General features: G+C 40.3%; 1 protein-coding gene across 2 annotated transcripts in view; it reads left to right on the top strand.

The window, feature by feature from the left end:
- Positions 1 to 20,897, top strand: part of QSER1 (glutamine and serine rich 1) — a 73,580-nt gene that overhangs the window by 6,238 nt on the left and 46,445 nt on the right. The gene's annotated exons all lie outside the window — the stretch shown is intronic.

Raw genomic sequence — 20,897 nt, 5'->3', positions numbered from 1 at the left:
TTTCCTTCTCTCCTCACTCATTCTAGATGAATTTGCTATGTATATCAAACAGTTTTCAAATTGATATCTCTATAATCATATCTAGCTAGCTGCCTCCCTATCATCTCCACTTGGGTATTGAATAGATATATCAAACATAATATGTCCCAAACATGATTATCACATTAACCCTCCAACCTGGTCCACCTTTAACCTTTCCTGACTTCAGTTAATAATACCACTATTTGCTTAGTAGTGCAGACCCAAAAGATTGGAGCCATCTGTGATTCGTTTCTTTCCTCCCATATTCATTGCCTCAGTAAATCCTGGTGGTTTGATCCTCATATCCATAATTTCCCACATGGACTATGGCATTTGCTTCCTGTTGGTTCCCTTGCTTCTATCTTAGCCCTTCTAGAGTTTATTAAATGTTAACAGCCAGGTAACATTGCAAAATATAAATCAGGTAATGTTGTTACCCAGCTTAAAACTTTCCAGTGTTGGGCTCTTGGGTGGCTCAGTGGTTGATCATCTGCCTTTAGCTCAGGTCGTGATCGATCCTGGGGTCCTGGGATCAAGTCCCTTATCAGTCTCTCCACAGGGAGCCTGCTTCTCCCTCTGCCTGTGTCTCTGCTTCTCTCTGTATCTCTCATGAATAAATAAATAACATTTTTAAAAACAAAAGCAAACCAAAAAAACCTTCCGATGTTACTCAGGGAAATCCAAAGTCTATTATCATGGCCTACAAAGCACTATGTGATCTGAACCTCAGCTAATTCTCCAGCCTCATCATTCTACTTCCTCTACCTATCATCCTTCAGCTACACTGACTTTATTATGTCTGTTCCTGAAACATGCTAAGATTAAAATGATTTGTATCCTAGGAATTTTGCATGGGCTGTTCTCTTTATTTGGTATTCTCTTCACAAGTCTTGTTCTGCCACTTCTTCTGGACATCCAGGTCTTCTGGGTGTTACCACCTCACAAAGGCCTTCTCTGGCTCCCCCATCTAAAGTAACTAAAGTAACTTCTCATCACTGCATCATATCATAGAGCATTATTTTCTTCGTAGCATTATCATTCTCTGAGGTAATTTTGTAGATTTATACATACCCTTTATAACTACTCTTTCCTCTTCCCACTACCATGAATAGAATGCATGTTCCATGAGAACAGAGATCTTGTCTGTCTTATTCACGTGTGTAGAAGGCAGTCTAGAGTAGTGGTTGATAGCATAAACTCTGAAGTCAGAATTTTGGGGGTTATATTTTGACTCCACTTGCAGTATGATGTTAAAAATGTTTCTTATTCATTTTGTGCCTGAGGTTCCTTGTATTAAATGAGGATACTTTTTAGAGTTCTTGAGAATTAAATGAGGTAACCAGAAAAGTGTTTTAGAATGATATCCATGTCTGTAGTATATAGGATAGTATATAGAATATTAGCCTTATTGTCAGCACATAGAGCAATGTCTGGCACATTGTAAGTACCTGTTTAATTATTCAGCAAATTAATTAAATGATGGTACTACTAGGGAGAATATTTGTTTCTTTTTAAGAGTTACGAAAATACTTGGAAGACTTAGAAGGAAAAATTAGGTAAAGTTCAAGGAGATCGTGAAAGCCTTTGTTAGATGTATTGCATACAACTGATCTGAATTATTGTTCATGCTGCATGAGTGGAATAGAGGATTAGCATGAAGAGGGGGCTTCCAAGAGCAAGTGTTACAAGGAGGGAGGGAGTGACCCCTGCTAGGCCAGTTAAGGGCTGATCTTTGAACTGGCATGGCCTCTCTTCTGCCACAGGCTACTGGTCAAAGCAGTCCTGAGACCAGTGCAAAGTTACGGGGGAGAGACCGTACAAAGGTGTGTTTCATTGGGGAGGTCACCAGGGTAACACTTTACTACAGTGTGTTCATGCTAGGTTTTAGAGGACTTTGATGACAGGCCTTTGGATATAGCCTCTACATCTGAATAGGAAGCTTTGAAAGGCTTTGGGGAAGGATAATGATGATAATAATTATGAGCAAAAACGTGTTATAATAAGATTATTTTCCTAAGGCCTGAGAACCAGGGGAACCTATGATACAAATCTGAGGGCAGGAGAAAAATGAGATGAGGTGTCCCAGCTCAAACAGTGAGGCAGGAAACGGGGCAGATTCCTTCTGGGGAAAAGGAGACAGAAACAGTGCTTAATCTGGGTATCCTGTGGACAGTGAAAGTGACAAATAAAATGAACCATCAGACACATCCACCCCTTATTAACTTTATACCTGTAGGCATCTCTTTATTTAAAAAAAAAAAAAAAGTATTTATTTTAGGGAGATGGTGGGGGGAAGGGCAGAGGGAGAGAGAGCCTTAAGCAGACTCTGCTGAGCATGGAGCCCCATGCTGAGTTCTATCTCACAACCCTAACTAATATCATGACCTGAGCCAAAACCAAATGTTGGTTCTCAACTGACTGTACCACCTAGGTGCCCTTATACCTATGGGAATCACTTTAAACTGTACTTAATCTCTAAATAAAGATAAGATCATAATTTCTTCTAACATGATTTAACTATCTGTATACAACTGAAAACATGCTAATCCCTTCCCCGGGAGAGCAGATTAAGGCCTTGGATGATGTTTACTCTTCTTAATTTCCGTAACTTAAATACTATGTTGTAAAATTAGTGATACTATACTATATTATGATAGAAAATCAGTTACACCTTATATGATAAGGATATCAGAGGAAAGATATACACACACAGATGCACAAAAACATAAGCAAAATAAGGAGGAAATACTCATGACAGTTACAGTCCTTGTTTCTTTAACTGGTTACATGCTTATAGCTGGTATTATAACAGCCTCTTCCACTACCCATTCTCTTGTCTTCAGCAAGTATCTCAGCTGGTTGTGGTTCTTTATCTGGTGGGGTGACCCATCCATCCTTCACTTCTTTATTTATTTATTTATTTGTTTGTTTGTTTATTTATTTATTTATTTATGATAGTCACAGAGAGAGGCAGAGACATAGGCAGAGGGAGAAGCAGGCTCCATGCACCGGGAGCCTGATGTGGGATTCGATCCCGGGTCTCCAGGATCGCGCCCTGGGCCAAAGGCAGGCGCCAAACCGTTGCGCCACCCAGGGATCCCCATCCTTCACTTCTAAAGGTCTGTATCATTACTAGTCCTGCTTGGATTTAGTTGTTGTGGTTTTCCATTGACTTTAATCATACTGGAGCGTCTCCTTAAGGGACCTCCTATATTTTAGACCTACTCATCATTATTTCCATTGTGGAGTATTTCAGTTTCCTCTTGATAGGATCATTCACCCCATCCAACACTGTAACTACTTTCTTTACCTGTTGGTTCAGTACCATGAGCAGCTCACAGTGGCCAAATGGAAATCTTAACTTCCCGTCCAATAGAATCATTATTGGATCTTCTGTTGAAGCCTTCCTCCTGCTAGACATTAGACCTCTAGGCCAGCAGAGCATAAAGTCACTGAAACAGGAAGTAAAAATTTGGCTAGTGGTTCACTAGGGATGTTAATGAGTGGTGACACTCCCAGTCTACCCCTTGACTCCTGTGCGCATGAATCCTAGGTATCAGAGAAAGAGTACTAGGCAACAGGATGCTGATTCAGAGCATATACAGCCTTCTGGAGAACCTTGCCCCAGTTCTTAAGGTATTGCCACCTAGCTGGTACTAAAGAAGTCTTCAAAGGGCTATTCCACCATTCTGTGAAGCCAGCTGCTTCAGTTGATGGGGAACATGGTAAGACCAGTGAACTTCATAAGAATGGGCTCACTGTTGCACTACTTTTGCTGTGAAGTGAATTTCTTAATCAGAAGCAATGCTGTGGTAGGAATACCGTAATGGTGGATCAGGTATTGGCATTCCCTAAGTCCACAGATAATAGTTTTGGCAGAATCACTGAAAACAGAAAAGAAAATCCATATCCAGAGTATCTATTCAAGTAGGAACAAAGTGTTGCTCCTTCCATGATGGAAGTTGTTCGGTGTAGTCAGTCTCTTACCAGGTAGTTGTCTGATCACCCTGGAAAATGGTGCCATTTCAGGGGCTCTGTGTAGGTATCTTTTGCTGGCAGTTTGGGTACTTAGAAGTGGCCATAACCACATCAGCCTTCGAGCCTCTGCATGACATCCATCCCTGCCACCATGGCCACTTTGTTCATTAGGGGTAGCTGGGAAAGGAGGCTCTCTGGTATCCACAGACCAGGTCATTCTATCCACTTGATTAAAATTCTCTGCTGAGGTCCCCCTTTGGTAAGCATACACATAGAAAACAAATACCTTCAGGTTTTTTTGCCCATTCAGGCATATATCCATATAGCATTCTTTGTCACCCATTTTCCAATTATGTTCCTTCCAAGCCCCTGGCCATCCAGCCACACCATTGGCCACAGCACATGAATCAGTATATAATTGCTCATCTGGCCATTTCTCTTTTCAAGCAAAATGGATATCCAGGTATGTCGTTTTCTGCCCATGGGGAGGATTTCCCATTACCACTATTCTTCAGAGATATCCCAGAGAGGGACTGTAACTACTGTAGCTGTCTACCTTAGGTGGTGCTTAAATATCTTGGACTACTTACAAACTGGGCCCAGTTTATAAGTGACAGACTTTTCTTCCTCTGTCAACTGATTGTAAGGGTACTTAACAAAGATACAGCCTGGGAGAAAGAAGGCTGTAGTGCAGGAATGGGGACCATGGGCATATAGGACACTTTTTAAAAATATTTTATTTTATTTTAGTTTTTAAAGATTGTATTTATTCATGAGACAGAGAGGCAGAGACACAGGCAGAGACACAGGCAGAGGGAGAAGCAGGCTCCATGCAGGGAGCCCGACGTGGGACTTGATCCCGGGTCTCCAGGATCACACCCTGGGGTGAAGTTGGTGCTAAAATGCTGAGCCACCCAGGCTGCCCAAGGTTTTATTTTTAAGTAATCTCTACACACAACGTGGGGTTTGAACCTACAACCCTGAGATCAAGAGTAGCATGGTTTACACACTGACCTAGCCAGGCACCCCTGGGCCGTTTCTTAATGTAACTTGTGCCTTCAAGGCCCGCTTGGGTCCAGTCATGTATATGCCACTTCCATTTGATGACGGAATTTGCTGTGCATGCCCAGCATGGCTTGGTGGATCAGAGAATACCTAGTTCATGATGGGTATCCTGGGTCCTGTGATTACTTTGGGGCCCATGGTTAAACGTTCGGTTTCTCTTGAGGCCTAGTAACAGGTCAAGAGTGGTTTTTCAAAGAGTGTAGTTATCTGTAGATGATGGCAGGGTCTTGCTCCAAATCCTAAAGGTCTGTGGTTGTAATTCACCTACAGAGGCCAGCCAGAAGCTCTGAACAGCATCCCTATCTGTTACTGACAATTTTTTTTAAGATGTTATTTATTCATTCATGAGAGACACACAGAGGCAGAGACACAGGCAGAGAGAGAAGCAGGTTCCCTGTGTGTCCCTTGTCTAGCAGAAGCGGCCTGATGAGAGACTGGATCCCAGGACCCCAGGATCACAACCTGAACCAAAGGCAGGTGCTCAACCACCGAGCCACCCAGGCACCCCTGTTACTGACACCTTAATGACCGATGGGTCTGTTGGATCATTATGGCCCAAATGGCAGAAAAACTGGCACAGCAGCCTGGACCTGTTATACAGCCTTTGTTTTTTTGTTTTTAATTTAATTTTTAAAAGATTTTATTTATTTATTTGACAGAGAAAGAACAAGCACAAGCAGGAAGCAAGGCAGGCAAAGGGAGAAGAAGAAGCAGGCTCCCCATAGGGCAGGAAGCCTGATGTGGGGCTACAGCCTTTCTTGTCACTCAAAACAGTTTTGGGTCACTCAGTAAATGGGCCAGAGTAATGAAAATATGTTGCCTCCAGACTCCAAAAGATGTGTCTTATGCATCTTTCTTGATTGTATGAAGGCCAGAGATAACAATCTACCTATCCCTCACTTTAGTAAGGATATCCTAACATATTGTATACCACTGGACCCCTAGATTTTCAGTGAAGTAGAATGTCCCTGAATTTTAGTCTGATTTATTTCCCACGCTGTGATATGCAAATGTCCTACCGGTAAGTCTGGAGTAGGTACTACTTCTTGCTCATTATGTCCAAGCAGCATTAATATAATCGGTGTAATAGGCCAGGGTGATACCCTGTGGAAGAGAAGGGTGATCAAGATCTCTGAACTCAATTATGACATAGGGGTAGAGAGTTAACACAACCCTGAGGTAAGATAAGACAGTAAGGTGTATCGCTGGCGTTGCCTGCTGAAAGCAAAGTGTTTATGGGCAGGTATGGAGAAAAAGGAATTTGCCAGATCTATAGCTATAGCTACATACCAGGTACTAGGGAATGTGTTATAATTTGTTCAAACAGTGAAACCACATCTGCTATAGAAGCTACAGTTGGATTCGCCACCTAGTTAAATATACAGTAATCTGCGGTCATTTTCCAAGACCCTTCCATCTTCTGCATAGGCCAAATAGAGATGAGTGGCAAGGACCAATTTCTGCAGTCCCTCTAGGGATTTGGTATTGCTTTGGGTTTAATATATTTTGAGGTAGGGGAAGTTCTAATGATGTCCACTTGGGCTTACCTTCCACAAAAACCCTCACTCCACAGGTCAGGGAATTAGCATAGGGATTCTCTGAGCTGCTATTTTTGTCATTCCAATTATGCCTTCTCAAATTAGGGAGATAACCATAAAATAGGTTCAAGGACCTACTGGGTCCACCATGAGATGGACTTGAGCCTAACCTCCATAAGCCCCTACTCTTGACTAGTGGGCTACAGTGATCTTTTGGATCTCCTGAAATTAGTGTCAGATTATAGCCCACATCCAGGAGTTCCTGAAAGGTCTGACGTTATTTCCTTTTCTGTGATGTACAGTTACCTTGGTAAAATGCCATATACATAGGTCCCTTTGGGGAACGTGGGGAGAAGGATTAACAGTGTACATTTTCAATAATGTACCGTGGTTCTCCCTCAAGGAGACCTGGCCTCCCCTTTATTCAAAGGGTACTGAGTTTGCAGTCTGACCCATGTCTGGGAATTGACTTAAGGGCTGTTTTTATTATTTGAATTAGGCTTTTGTTCACTTGACCTAGAAATTTTGTACTTCTACAGATTAAGAATTTGGTAGTCTTTCTATCTCACTTTCAAGAACACCGTAATCAAAAATATAGGTCTACGTGATTCAGACTGTTCTGATTTCTGCTTTGACTCTGCTTTCCATTACAGTAACCATGTCTACCTTGCCTTTGGTGATTGAGTGACTTTTGGCCCCAGCCATCCTGGAGTCTAATGATTCTCATGTATTTAGGTTTCCCAATTAATTGGTGCAGTTTTTGTGATGAGATTTGGTCCTCAGAGAAGGGTGGTCGTAGAGCTCTTCAAAGATAATAGGACTCCCTTCACAAATTTATTTACTCCTCACAGTATTGGTGAAAGGCATGTGTTCTGGACCTTCCCAGCAGTACATCTTGACAAATCTACTGGAACATTCTAATTTCCATAAGCCTTTGAAGCCCTTCCTCTGCATTAAACCAAGGCATGTTGGCATTTCCGGTTCACTTATGGTGGCCACTTTTTAGTCCATTTTTCTTTTTCTTTTTTTTTTTTTTAAGATTTTATTTATTTATTCATGAGAGAGACAGAAAGAGGCAGAGACACAGGCAGAAGGAGAAGCAGGCTCCCTGCAGGGAGCCCGATGTGGGACTCAATCCCGGGTCTCCAGGATCACGCCCTGGGCCAAGGGCAGACACACTCAACCACTGAGCCACCCAGGCATCCCTTAGTCCGTTTTTCAACTAGCCAACCAAACTGCCAGAGCCTTTTCTAACCTCCTAAACTGCAGCATTAAATAAATGCAGAACCTCTGCTTAGTGAGCCCATGTCAATAAATTTGGCCTGATCAAACTATGTTTCTTCCACCATCAGATCCACACACACACCCATTCCCACATTCATGGTCCTCAGATTTATGTCTGTATAAAATAGAAATTCAGGTAGTTCTTTTTGACTGTAACACGCTTTGTCATGGACCTAACACCTTGTACCTCACCTTTAGGGGCTGCTGGGACTTGAGCCTAGTGATAGATCTAGAAGATATAAGTGGGTTCTAGCGAAAATCAGCAATGTCTTTACATAGCTTGTGCCTCAGTGGGAAGCCATCACTCTTTCATCAGGTATTGCAGGGCTAGTTATTTCATATGGAGGTAGAAAGGATGCTTCCACTGGGGGTGGGGAAACCTCTTCCATTAGTAAAGAAGACTGGGTAACTCAGCAGTTCAGCGTCTGCCTTTGGCTCAGGGCATAATCCCGGGGTCCTGGGGGGTCCTGGGGTCAAGCCCCGCATCAGGCTCCCCATAGGGGAGTCTCTCATATGTCTCTCATAAATAAATAAAATCTTTAAAAAAAAAAAAAGACTATTTCTGGGTGAGATCTGCTTTTGAATCAGTGGACTCAGTAAAGTAGGTGGCCCTTCCCAATGTGAATGGGCATCATCTAATCCATGGAGAGCCTAAATACAATAAAAGGTGAGAGAAGGAGGAATTTGTGCCTATTTCCCTACCTCACATGCTTGAGCTGGGACATTCATTTCCTCCCGCCCCTGAAGTGAGATTTACACCATGGGCTCCCCTGGTTCCCAGGCCTCATGACTCAGACTGAATTATACCACCAGTTTTCCTGGCTCTTCAGACTGCAAACAGCAGATCATAAGGCTTCTCAGCCTCCATAACTGCACAAACAAATTCCTCACGATAAACTTCCATTATATATATCTAAAATTCCATTTATATGTGTGTTTGTATACATGCACATATACGGAAGACAGATGGTTCCATTTCTCTGGAGAACACTGACCAATACAAATTTTGGTATCAAGAGTGGTTCCATAGGAGCAGAATTTTAAGGATGAGTTTTCTGAAATGGTCCTGGGGTTTCTGCAACTGGTTCTGTAATTTGATTAGATTTAAATATGTGATGACTCCAGAAATAGAGCACTGATAGTCCATGGCATGAACTTATAGAGGTATGCAAAACATCTGCACTGGATACTCCTTGTAAGCAGCAAAAAGCTAAATGACTATATACGATACTTTCAAACATTTTTGGAAAACTAATGAGTATTATGACGTTGGTTGTTCCTAATGTTGCTGGACAAAGTGGTGAAAAAAGGGGATGAGCTCAGGGATTTGAATTCCCAGGTCTAGGGCAGAGTAAATGATCTAAGAGCTTCTAGGTAGTCCCGAAGGAGAGCCTTACCTCCTGTAGCCACTGGGCTGAAACTGCTGAAAATCAGTGCAGAATCTCATCCTGTGACTGGCTGAATTATAACGCAAGCTGAACACTCTGCCTCACAGGGTGTCTACTGCTAAAGTGAGGGCATTGAGATCCTGTAAATTGGGATGAGGAGGTGTGGGAAGACAGATGAAGCTGGGGACCCTGGGCCTCTAAATTCTCACCAAGAGACACAGGCAGAGGGAGAAGCAGGCTCCCCATAGGGAGCCTGATGTGGAACTTGATCCCAGAACTCCAGGATCATGCCCTGAGCCAAAGGCAGACTCTCAATTACTGACCCACCCAGGTGTCCCTCATGAAAAGTTTTTGAAGAAATTTGGATATATGAGTTTATATCAGATTGGATGGTTGCCATAGGTATGGGAATTTCAGAGATGTTTACCAAGCACTTCTCATATATTAAATATTTGTGAGCTTGGGGTACATCAGTGAACAAAACCAAAATCCATGTCCTGTAATTTATGCTGAGGTATGTGGAATGGGACAGATAACAAATCATAAACATAACTAAATTATTTAGTATATTTGGAGGTGATAGGAGAAAAAGAAAACAGGGTAAGGAGGAATGGAAGGTGGATTGGGGGATAGTGCAGATTAAATAATTTGGACTAGACAGGCTAATCAAAATAGTGATATGTGAACAAAGACTTGAAGGCGGTAATCTTTTGAAAAGAAGAAATATTTCACAGTGAGAAGCAGGTACTCCAATAAAAGACTTTTTGTTTTGTTTTTCGGCCACTAATTCAAATGAGACTACAGATTTTGTTCTTAAAGAATTACCTACTTTGCTAAATTCGCTTACCAAAAAATCTTATTTCTTTGTTACATGTTTATCCTTTGTTGTTACTTCTGCTGTTTTCAATTTTAGCACCATGCTAGATGACTTTGCTTTAGGGGCTGCTATGGTCAGTTTCCTAATTTTTACTCAGGCCTGTCTAGCTAGGCCTTTCTAGTCCAGGCCTTGGCAATTGCAATCAATTCTCTTTTCGTTTGGTCAATAGTAAGCATTTGTTAGTCGATGTGCTAGCTCTATGCTAATATGTGTGGACATATTGCATAATATGAAGAGTAAATGGGAGGACACGGCTTGTTTTCCTTTCATTTTTTTGTAGAACATGACCACAGATTCTCCCTTGGCCTCAGTCTCTTATCTCTGAATGAAACACACATTTTTCATTGTTCCTTGAACAGCCACCGTAGGAATGCTATTATCTTGGGGTCTTTGGGCTATTTCCTCTGCTAGGGACCACTCTTCCCTCTGATAATCTACATGGCTTTCTCTGTCACTTAATTCAGTTTAAAATGTTGCATTGTTAGAGAGGTCCTTCCTTACTATCCTTAATGGAGTATGCACCTCCCCCATCACTGTGTAGCCTAATGCTCTTTTTTTTTTTTTTTAAAGATTTTGTTTATTCATTCATGAGAGACAGAGACAGAGGGAGAGGGAGAGGCAGAGACACAGGCAGAGGCAGAAACAGGCTCCCTGCAAGGAGCCTGACATGAGACTCCATCCCAGGTCTCCAGGATCAGGCCCTGGGCGGAAGGCAGGCGCTAAACCGCTGGGCCACCCGGGCTGCCCCGCCTAATGCTCTTCTTGAGGTTTCTTCATAGCACTCATCCATACTTGATATTAAACATTTCTCTGTTCTTGTTTATTGTTGGTCCATCTTCATTAACTTGGCTGTTTCTTGACAGTCTACCTTGAGCAGTTGGATTTTTTTTCTGCCATGTACCCATCATATAATAACTTCAATAAATAATGATTTTCGGGATCCCTGGGTGGTGCAGCGGTTTGGCGCCTGCCTTTGGCCCAGGGCGTGATCCTGGAGACCCGGGATTGAATCCCACGTCGGGCTCCCGGTGCATGGAGCCTGCTTCTCCCTCTGCCTGTGTCTCTGCCTCTCTCTCTCTATCATAAATAAATAAAAATTAAAAAAAAATAATGATTTTCTAAAGAATATTTGACTCTGGGGCACCTGAATGGCTTAGTTAGTTAACTTTCCAACTCTTGTTTTTCAGCTCAGGTCCTGAGATCCAGCCCCACGTAGGGCTCTGTGTTCAGTAGGGAGACTGCTTGAAGAGTCTCTCCCTCCCTCTGCTCCTCCTCCCACTTGTGCACACACACACTCTCCCTCTAAAATCAATAAATCTTTTTTTAAAACAAATATATTTAATGCTGACATATATTTTGCTTTGACTTGTTAGCTCCTCTTCAGAATTTAAATTTGGCCTCCATAAGTTTAAGGTCCCTTAGGGATCCTGACCATGTAGCTTGTCCTACGGTAGGACAAGAGGTAGGCCTGTAGGCCCTTATGGGGTATAACTAAGCATAAAATAATGAAATTTTCATATGACTTCATCATTCTCATCACTATGTGATCACTGATCCTATTTAAATAACTTGAGACCAGATTTGTCTGACCTAGTGAAGCATGACAAATACAAAAATGTGGATAAGCCTAAAATACTTTTGCTTGGGTCTGCTTAAATTAGATGGCTTAACATTTTAAAACATCTCTCATATTGAACAAACTGGAAAATGAGTATTACTGGTGGTATTCTCACTTTTATAGACATTAGACTAAGTCAAAGTTTGATTTGCCCAGAGCCACAAAGAGTCTAGTGGAATAATCCCAAAATAAAAGTGTGAATGATTTGGAAGGATAGGATTTAAATAGTACTGTGACTATAGGGGATCCCTGGGTGGCTCAGCGGTTTAACGCCTGCCTTAGGCCCAGGGCATGATCCTGGAGTCTCGGGATCGAGTTCTGCATTGGGCTCCCTGCATGGAGCCTGCTTCTCCCTCTGCCTGTGTCTCTGCCTCTCTCTCTCTCTCTCTCTCTCTCTCTCTCTCTCTCTCGAATAAATAAATAAAATCTTAAAAAAAAAAACTGTGGCTATACAAAAAACAAAACCAGCAATGGTGTTTTGTCATTGGTTAATATCTTTGTGGGTTTTTTAAAAAAATATATTTTATTTATTCATGAGACAGAGAGAGAGAGAGAGAGAGGGGGGGGGGGGCAGGCTCCATGCAGGAAGCCCAATGTGGGACTCCATCCAGGGACTCCAGGATCATGCCCTGGGCCGAAGGCAGGCGCTAAACCACTGAGCCACCCAGGAATCCCTGTGTTTTTTTTAAACAAGAACAAGTTTGGTTTCAATCTGATCCTTCCTAACATGCTAATGTTAGTTGCTTCTAAAACTTATAAATTGTTTTGATATAGCATAGGACATGATGGTTTCAGACTTGCTATTAAAACCTAATCTGGTATATCAGCTAATTAACCCTGATCTATTGTGCACCTTATTACGCTTATCTTTTTTTTTTTTTTTTTTTTTTTAATTTTTTTATTTATTTATGATAGTCACAGAGAGAGAGAGAGAGGCAGAGACACAGGCAGAGGGAGAAGCAGGCTCCATGCACCGGGAGCCCGATGTGGGATTTGATCCCGGGTCTCCAGGATCGCGCCCTGGGCCAAAGGCAGGCGCTAAACCGCTGCGCCACCCAGGGATCCCTTATTACGCTTATCTTAACATCATCCTCATAAAGTGTACTTTGGAGTGAGTATGAATGTTATTCATACTTAACAGGCATGTTTATAAAAAACTAAGATAGTAAGCTTGTAAGTTATAAAATTGTTTTTACCTATTGTTTCAAACTATTGTGTATACCTTTCTTTTAATGTTCATTATAATTTTTTCATTTGCATTAATAATTGTTGTGAACCAGAAATCCAGCCACTTGGAGCTTTATTTTCTCTATTACAGACAATAACATTTTTATTAAGGAAAATTTCCAAACACATTTAGAGAGAATGCTACAATGAACCCCTACTTATTCATTAGTCAGCTTTAAAAACTTCAACACTCACAAAAACAAACAAGAAAAAAACTTCAACACGTTATCAGTCTTATTCATATATATACCTCCACTAATTTCATATATATACCTCCACTAATTTCCCTACTTTGTATTTATTTTGTATTATTTCAAAGCAAATTTAAGGCTACTTATGTATCTCTTTCAACCATAGTATGAGGTTGAAAACAGACTTAAAACATTTTTTAACATAACTATAATATGTAGAATATTTTAAGGCAGTCTACCTGCTTTGGTATATAAGTCAGTTTTGTGATGGTATAAGTAATATAATGCAATTACAATGTTATAATAGTGGTTTTATGTCTTTGGTTAATGGGCTTACAAGTTGGAGCACCTGAGGGGTTCAGTGGCTGAGTATCTGCCTTTGGCTCAGGTCGTGATCCCAGGGTCCTGGGATTGAGTCCCACAGTGAGCTCTCCCCGTAGGGAGCCTGCTTCTCCCTCTGCCTGTGTCTCTGTGTCTGTCATGAATAAATAAATAAAATCTTTTTTTTTTAATGGACTTACAAATTTCTGGAAACATCCTTAAGAAAACAAGTAGCAAACCTTTTGAGCTTATAGGAAATTTTTGGTTAATGTTTATTAAAATTTGTGGAAAAGGAAAAAACAGCATATTGAGTATCAAATATACTGAATATTATAACTTTGGGTTTTGATTTACCTGAAAATCTTTTTCTCTACTCTATAAAATGTTATTAGGTTCTTATATTAAATCAAAGGCATATAAATGTCTAGATATCAGCACATAAATGTGAATTGTGATAAACGTGTATCTTTAGACATACTTGACTTACCTAATGCCTAGAAATCCTAGACCATGTTAATAGTGAACAAAATTGTGATACAGTAAAAATTCAGCTGTAATAGTTTCTCATAAGAGGAAGAAATTCAGTTTGTTAAGGGAACTAGGCCACAAACAATCAGATAAAATGAAGAAGCTAAAATAAAAAACATTTTGTGATACCTATACATTTGAATCCTGGGAGGTTTTTTTTTTTTTTTTTTTTTTTTAAGATTTTATTTATTTCTTCATGAGAGACACAGAAAGAGAGAGGCAGAGACACAGACAGAGGGAGAAAGGCTCCATGCAGGACTCGATCCCAGGACCCCAAGATCACAAACTGAGGCAAAGGCAGATGCTCAACCACTGAGCCACCCAGGCGTCCCTGAATCCTGGAAATTTGAACTATGTTATGTGTTGTGAGAAATAACCAGTTGTATATTAGTTCATTTTTAATAATTCCTTCAGAGCCTAAAATGATAGACAATCATCCAGGGCTCACATGACCATCTTTATCTACTTCTTTTTTTTTTTTTTAAGATTTTATTTATTTATTCATGAGAGACAGAGACAGAGGCGAAGGGAGAAGTAGGCTCCATCCCGGGAGCCCGATGTGGAACTCCATCCCGGGTCTCCAGGATCAGGCCCTGGGGTGAAGGTGGCGCTAAACCGCTGAGCCCCTCTGGGCTGCCCATTTTTGTCTACTTCTTAAATGACTATGTTAATGTTGACCTTACAGGAGTTAATACATTGCAAAAGTTTGAATCACAAAGTAATTTGCTTTGATAGATGTATTTGGGGTTTCTTTCCCCCTGGTTTTCTTTTTCTTTTTCTTTTATTTAAAGATTCCATTTATTTATTTGTGAGAGAGGCATGCGTGCACCAGTAGGAAGAGGGGCAGATGGTGTTGGAGAAGCAGACCCCCACCCTGCCGAGCAAGGAGCCCAATGTGGGGCTCAATCCCAGGATTCTGGGATCATGACCTGAGCTGAAAGCAGATGCTTAACTGACTGAGCCACCCAGGTGCCCCCCAGTTTTCTTTTTAAACATTTTTAAATTGAAGTATAGTTGACATACAATATTATAGGAGTTTCAGACCTGCAAGATCGTGATCTGACAATTAAATACATTATGAAATGCTTACTGTGATAAGTGTAGTTACCATCTGTCCCTGTACAAAGTTATTGCAGTATATATCCTATTTTGCATTATATTCTATATTGACTATATTCCCTATGCTGTTCTGGTCATCCCTGTGACTTATTTATTTTATATATATATATATATATATATATATATAATTTTTTTTTTTTGAGAGAGAGAGTGGGAGTGGAGGGTAGGGGGAAGCAGAGGGAGAGAAAGAATCTCAAACAGGCTCCATGCCCAGCACAGAGCCCAACTTGGGCCTTGATCTCATGACCGAGCTAAAATCAAGAATCAGACGCTCAACTGACTGAGCCATCTAGGTACCCTGTGACTTATTTATTTATAAGTATTTATAACTGGAAATTTGTTTTTTTTTGTTTTTGAGAGAGAGTGCCAGTGAGAGTGTGGGGGTGGACGGGCAGAGCTGAAGTAGTGGGAGAGAAAATCCCAAGCAAGCTCCACACCCAACACAGAACCTGTCTTGGGGCTCAGTGCAAAGAACCTGAGACCATGACCTGAGCCAAAATCAAGAGTCCAATACCTAACCAACTGAGCCACCGAGGTGCCCCTGGAAGTTTGTACTTCTTAATCCTGTTCACCTGTTTTGCCCTTTCTCCAATCCCCTCCCCTTTGGCAGCTACCAGTTCTCTGTATTTATGAGCCTATTTCTGTTTTTTGTTTTTAGATGCCGCATATAAGTAAAATATGATATTTGTCTTTCTCTGTTATTTCACTTAGCATAATATCTTCTTGGTCCATCCATGTTGTTGCAAATGGGGAAATTTCACTTTTATGGCTGAATATTTTATTGTGTATATATACACCACATCTTTTTCCATTCATCTATGGGTGGACATTTAGGTTACTTCCGTATCTTGGCTTTTGTAAATAAGGCTGCAGTAAACATAGGGGTGAATATATTTTGAATTTGTGTTTTAGTTTTCTTTGGGTAAATATCGAGAAGTAAAATTACCATATTGTATGATATTTCTTGTCATAGATTATCATTATTAGACTAGACTAGCAATTGTCATTATTAGGTTGTATGGACTAGATTAGCAATTGTCATTATTAGGTTGTATGATATTTTTAATTTCTTGAGGAACCTCCCTACTGTTTTCCATAGTAGCTGTACCAATTTACATTCCTACCAATAGTGCATGAGGGTTCCCTTTTCTCCACATGCTTGCCAACATTGCTTATTTCTTGTCTTTTTTTTAGCCATTCTGATTGGTGTGAGGTGATAATCTCATTGTGATTTTGGTATGCATTTCCCTGGTGATTAGTGATATTGAGCATCTTTTCATGGGTCTGTGACCATTTATATGTTTTCTTTAGGAAAATGTCTTTTCTGGTCCTCTGTTCATTTTTTTAACTGGATTATTTGTGTTTTGGTTTAACTGGATTATTTGTGTTTTTGGTGAGTTGTATGAGTTCTTTATATTTCGGGTATTAACCCCATATTGGATATATCATTTGCAGATATCTTCTAGTCAGTAGGTTGCCCTTTTGTTTTATTGATGGTTTTCTTTGCTATGCAAAAGCTTACTAGTTTGATATAGTCCCAGTTGTTTATTTTTGGTTTTGTTTCCCTGGCCTGAGGATACAGATCCAGAAATATACTGCTAAGGCTGATGTCCAGAAATTTACTGCCTATGTTTTCTTGCAGGAGTTTTATGGTTTCACATCTTAATATTTAGATCTTTAATATATTTGATTTATTTTTATGTATAGCCAAAGAAAGTGGTCCAGTTTCATTCTTTTGCATGTAGCTGTACAGATGTATTTCTTCTAAAAGAAAAGTGTTCCAGAAAATATTGGAGATGAGAAAAGTTGGATCTGAAAATTTTGTCTTTGTTCAAAGGAAAGGTCAGTAATACAGGTGATGACAAATAAAAAAGGAAGATGATGAAATGGAATTTTGGAATTGTGTCCAACCCAACCCAAGCCTTGGTGTCTCTTATTATGAATATAGCCAAGCATATGCCACATCACCATCACATTTCATTTATTTCCTGACAGAACAACAGACGGAAACTCCTCATAGCCTTGACTTTGGCATCGTTTTTCTTGGGCATCTGTTACAAATGCCAAAATCTGTCTCTCTTTGTGTGGATAATGTTTGGAACTGATAGACTGATTTTTTTTAATATGCCCTACCACACCACTAGGCAGGAAATACCATACTAGTCTTTATTTCACCTTCTTAGCAAAAAGGAAAACATCTGTTTAACCCACTTTAGTGTATCATTTATATAAAATGAAATATAATTGTTTTGGTAAAGATCATTAAAGATGTATGTAACTGTTAAAGCAAGTTTACTTATCTCAAGAAATCATACTTGTTTTAATAATTTGTTGGTACAAAGTACCAATTGTCCTTCCTTTACACTAATTATCAGTTAAGGATGCTACCTGAAACATAATTTCATTCCTTTGATTCATTTGATTTGTGTTAATGAGGGGCTCAGTCTTATAGTTGAAGAGGCAAGGTTAAGGGAACCAAAAAAGGATGGGACTTTGAATGAGTTGTAGCAGTGTGAAGCCATTTCTAGGCCAGTGGAGCCAGGTAACAAGTTATTGGAGCCCAAAAGGAGCTATAGTTGTAGAGGGATGTGGCTTGGCTGAAAACATGGTTGTGGTGGAGACAACGGACGAATAATATTTAGGTTCTTCTTTTCTGCCTTCTAATGTTTTGCAAAACCCACTTCTAATGGCCCCTAAAGAGTGGGTGATACAGTGAGTGAATAGGAGTTACTTGTGCTCTGATGTAGTCTTCAGATGAGAAATTGAAGGCCCAAAGAAGCAGCCATTTGGTTCTTTCAAAGAAATCAATTTTTTAAAATTAAGTTTTATTGAGATTTAATTTATCATACTGTAAAATCCTCCTATTTTAAGTATACTGTGATTTTTAGTATATTTATATCACCACAGTGTCATCACAATCTAATCTTCAAACCTTTTCATTACCCCTAAAAAGAAACTTTGTGCCCATTTATAATCATTCCTCATTCTCACCCCTAATTCTAGGCGACCATTTATCCATTTTCTGTCTCTTTAGATTTGCCTTTTCTGGGCATTTCATATAAATGGAATAATAAAATACGTGTTCTTTTGTGTTTGGATTCCTTGACTAAGCATAATGTTTTAGAAATTCATCCATGTGGTTAGCATAGTACTATAAGTACTTTTAGCAGAATAATATTCCATTGCATAGATGTAGCTTATTTTGTTTATTCGTTCACTAGTTGATGTATATTTGGTTGTTTTCACTGTTTGGCTTTACAAATAATGCTCTTGTGAATATTTGCATAAAAGTATTTGTTTTTTTATTTTTTTAATTTTTATTTATTTATGATAGTCACAGAGAGAGAGAGGCAGAGACATAGGCAGAGGGAGAAGCAGGCTCCATGCACCGGGAGCCCGATGAGGGATTCGATCCCAGGTCTCCAGGATTGCGCCCTGGGCCAAAGGCAGGCGCTAAACCGCCACGCCACCCAGGGATCCCCTGCATAAAAGTATTTGAACATATGTTTCGTTTTCCTTGGGTAGATACCTAGTAGTGGAATTGTTGGGATTTTATGGTAATTCTGTGTTTAACATTATGAAGAACTGCTAGATTATTTTCCAAAGTAGCTGCAGCATTTTATTTTCCCACTAGCAATGTATAAGGGTTCTAGTTTTTCCACATCCTTGTCCCCCCACTGCCCCCCACCATGTACACATATGTTTCTTTCTTTTCAAAGAAAAAAAGACCTGAGCTGAGATTGAGTTGAATGCCTAACCGTCTGAGCCACCAAGGGGTTGGGGTTGATTATTCTTTTTTTTTTTTTTTTAAGATTTTATTTATTTATTCATGAGACACACACACACACACACACAGAGGCAGAGACACAGGCAGAGGGAGAAGCAGGCTCCATGCAGGGAGCCTGATATGGGACTTGATCCCAGCACTCCAGGATCATGCCCTTAGCCAAAGGCAGATGCTCAACTGCTGAGCCACCCAGGCATCCCAAGGCTGATTATTCTTATACTTCAGGTTTTTGTTACTAATTCTCAGAGTATGATTAGCTAAAATAAAATAAAGTATTTATAAAATAACTTGACATTTAAGTGTGAGTGGGACAGACACATTAGAATTCCACACACAAAGTTAATTACATGAATTCCATGTAATTTATCTCTGTACTCAATTTTGAAGGCAGATTTTGTACTAAATACTGTATGATAGATGAAGTAAAAATATCTAGCTTGACTCAGAATATGAGTTAATACAAAGAGCATTAGGCTTTATAAATAGGAAAATGAAGGCTCTACAAGATTACGTTTTGCTGAAAGTCTTCTAGCATGTTATTTGAAGAATCAGGACTGGAATCTGGGGCTCCTTCTAATCCAGGGTCTTTTTTTTCTTGACTATGAAAAGTTGATATATCTAAGACTAAAATCATATTTTCATTTTTTTTTTTTTTTTTATGATAGTCACAGAGAGAGAGATTGAGGCAGAGACACAGGCAGAGGGAGAAGCAGGCTCCATGCACCGGAAGCCCGATGTGGGATTCGATCCCTGGTCTCCAGGATCGCGCCCTGGGCCAAAGACAGGCGCCAAACCTCTGAGCCACCCAGGGATCCCCTAAAATCATATTTTCAAAGCTTAAAGAGAATTTTGTTTTTATTATACCAGAATATCTATATCTTCAGTGGCCAATTTCTTTAACACAGAGAAGAAAGTAATAGGACTACTTAAGGTGGGGTGCCTGGGTGATGTAGTCCATTGAGTTTCTGACTCCTGATTTGGCTCAGGTCATAATCTCAGGGTCATGGGATTGAGCACTGTGTTGGGCACCCCACTCAGTGCAGTTTTGCTTGACTCTCTCCCCTTCTTGCTCTGCTCCTTTCTGCCACACTTTCTCTCTCTAAAATAAATAAATCTTTAATTTTTTTTAAATTTATTTTTTATGATATTCACACAGAGAGAGAGAGAGAGAGAGAGAGAGGCAGAGACATAGGCAGAGGGAGAAGCAGGCTCCATGCACCGGGAGCCCGACGTGGGATTCGATCCGGGGTCTCTAGGATCGCGCCCTGGGCCAAAGGCAGGCGCCAAACCGCTGCGACACCCAGGGATCCCTAAATCTTTCTTTTTTTTTTTTTCCAAATCTTTCTTTTTTTATAAATTTTTATTTATTCATGATAGGCACACAGTGAGAGAGAGAGAGGCAGAGACACAGGCAGAGGGAGAAGCAGGCTCCATGCACCGGGAGCCTGACGTGGGATTCGATCCCAGATCTCCAGGATCGCGCCCTGGGCCAAAGGCAGGCGCCAAACCACTGCGCCACCCAGGGATCCCGGATCCCTAAATCTTTAAAAAATAGATAGGTCTAGGGCAGCCCGGGGGGCTCAGCGGTTTAGCGCCGCCTTCAGCCCAGGGCCTGATCCTGGAGACCCGGGATCGAGTCCCACGTCGGGCTCCCTGCATGGAGCCTGTTTCTCCCTCTCTCTCTGTGTCTCACATGAATAAATAAATAAAATCTTAAAAAATAAAAATAAAAATAAAAAATAGGTCTACATAAGGCAAAATCATTCATTCAGTGCTTAAGTAACTTATTATTTGTGTGCAAGTACTGGCTTGTTTCCCTGGGATTTAACATATTTCATAGAACTTTTGCTAATTGATTTTATTTTTTTTTATATTTTTATTTTTTTGCTAATTGATTTTAAAACTTGGAATGTGTTTATTTCTTAACTACTGTGGACATAAGAGTATGTTACCCA

This window comes from Canis lupus, chromosome 18 (assembly GCF_011100685.1).
Source record: "Canis lupus familiaris isolate Mischka breed German Shepherd chromosome 18, alternate assembly UU_Cfam_GSD_1.0, whole genome shotgun sequence".
Taxonomy (NCBI): domain Eukaryota; kingdom Metazoa; phylum Chordata; class Mammalia; order Carnivora; family Canidae; genus Canis; species Canis lupus.
The sequence above is the reverse complement of the archived record's forward strand: the minus strand, read 5'-3'. Positions and strand labels throughout refer to the sequence as shown.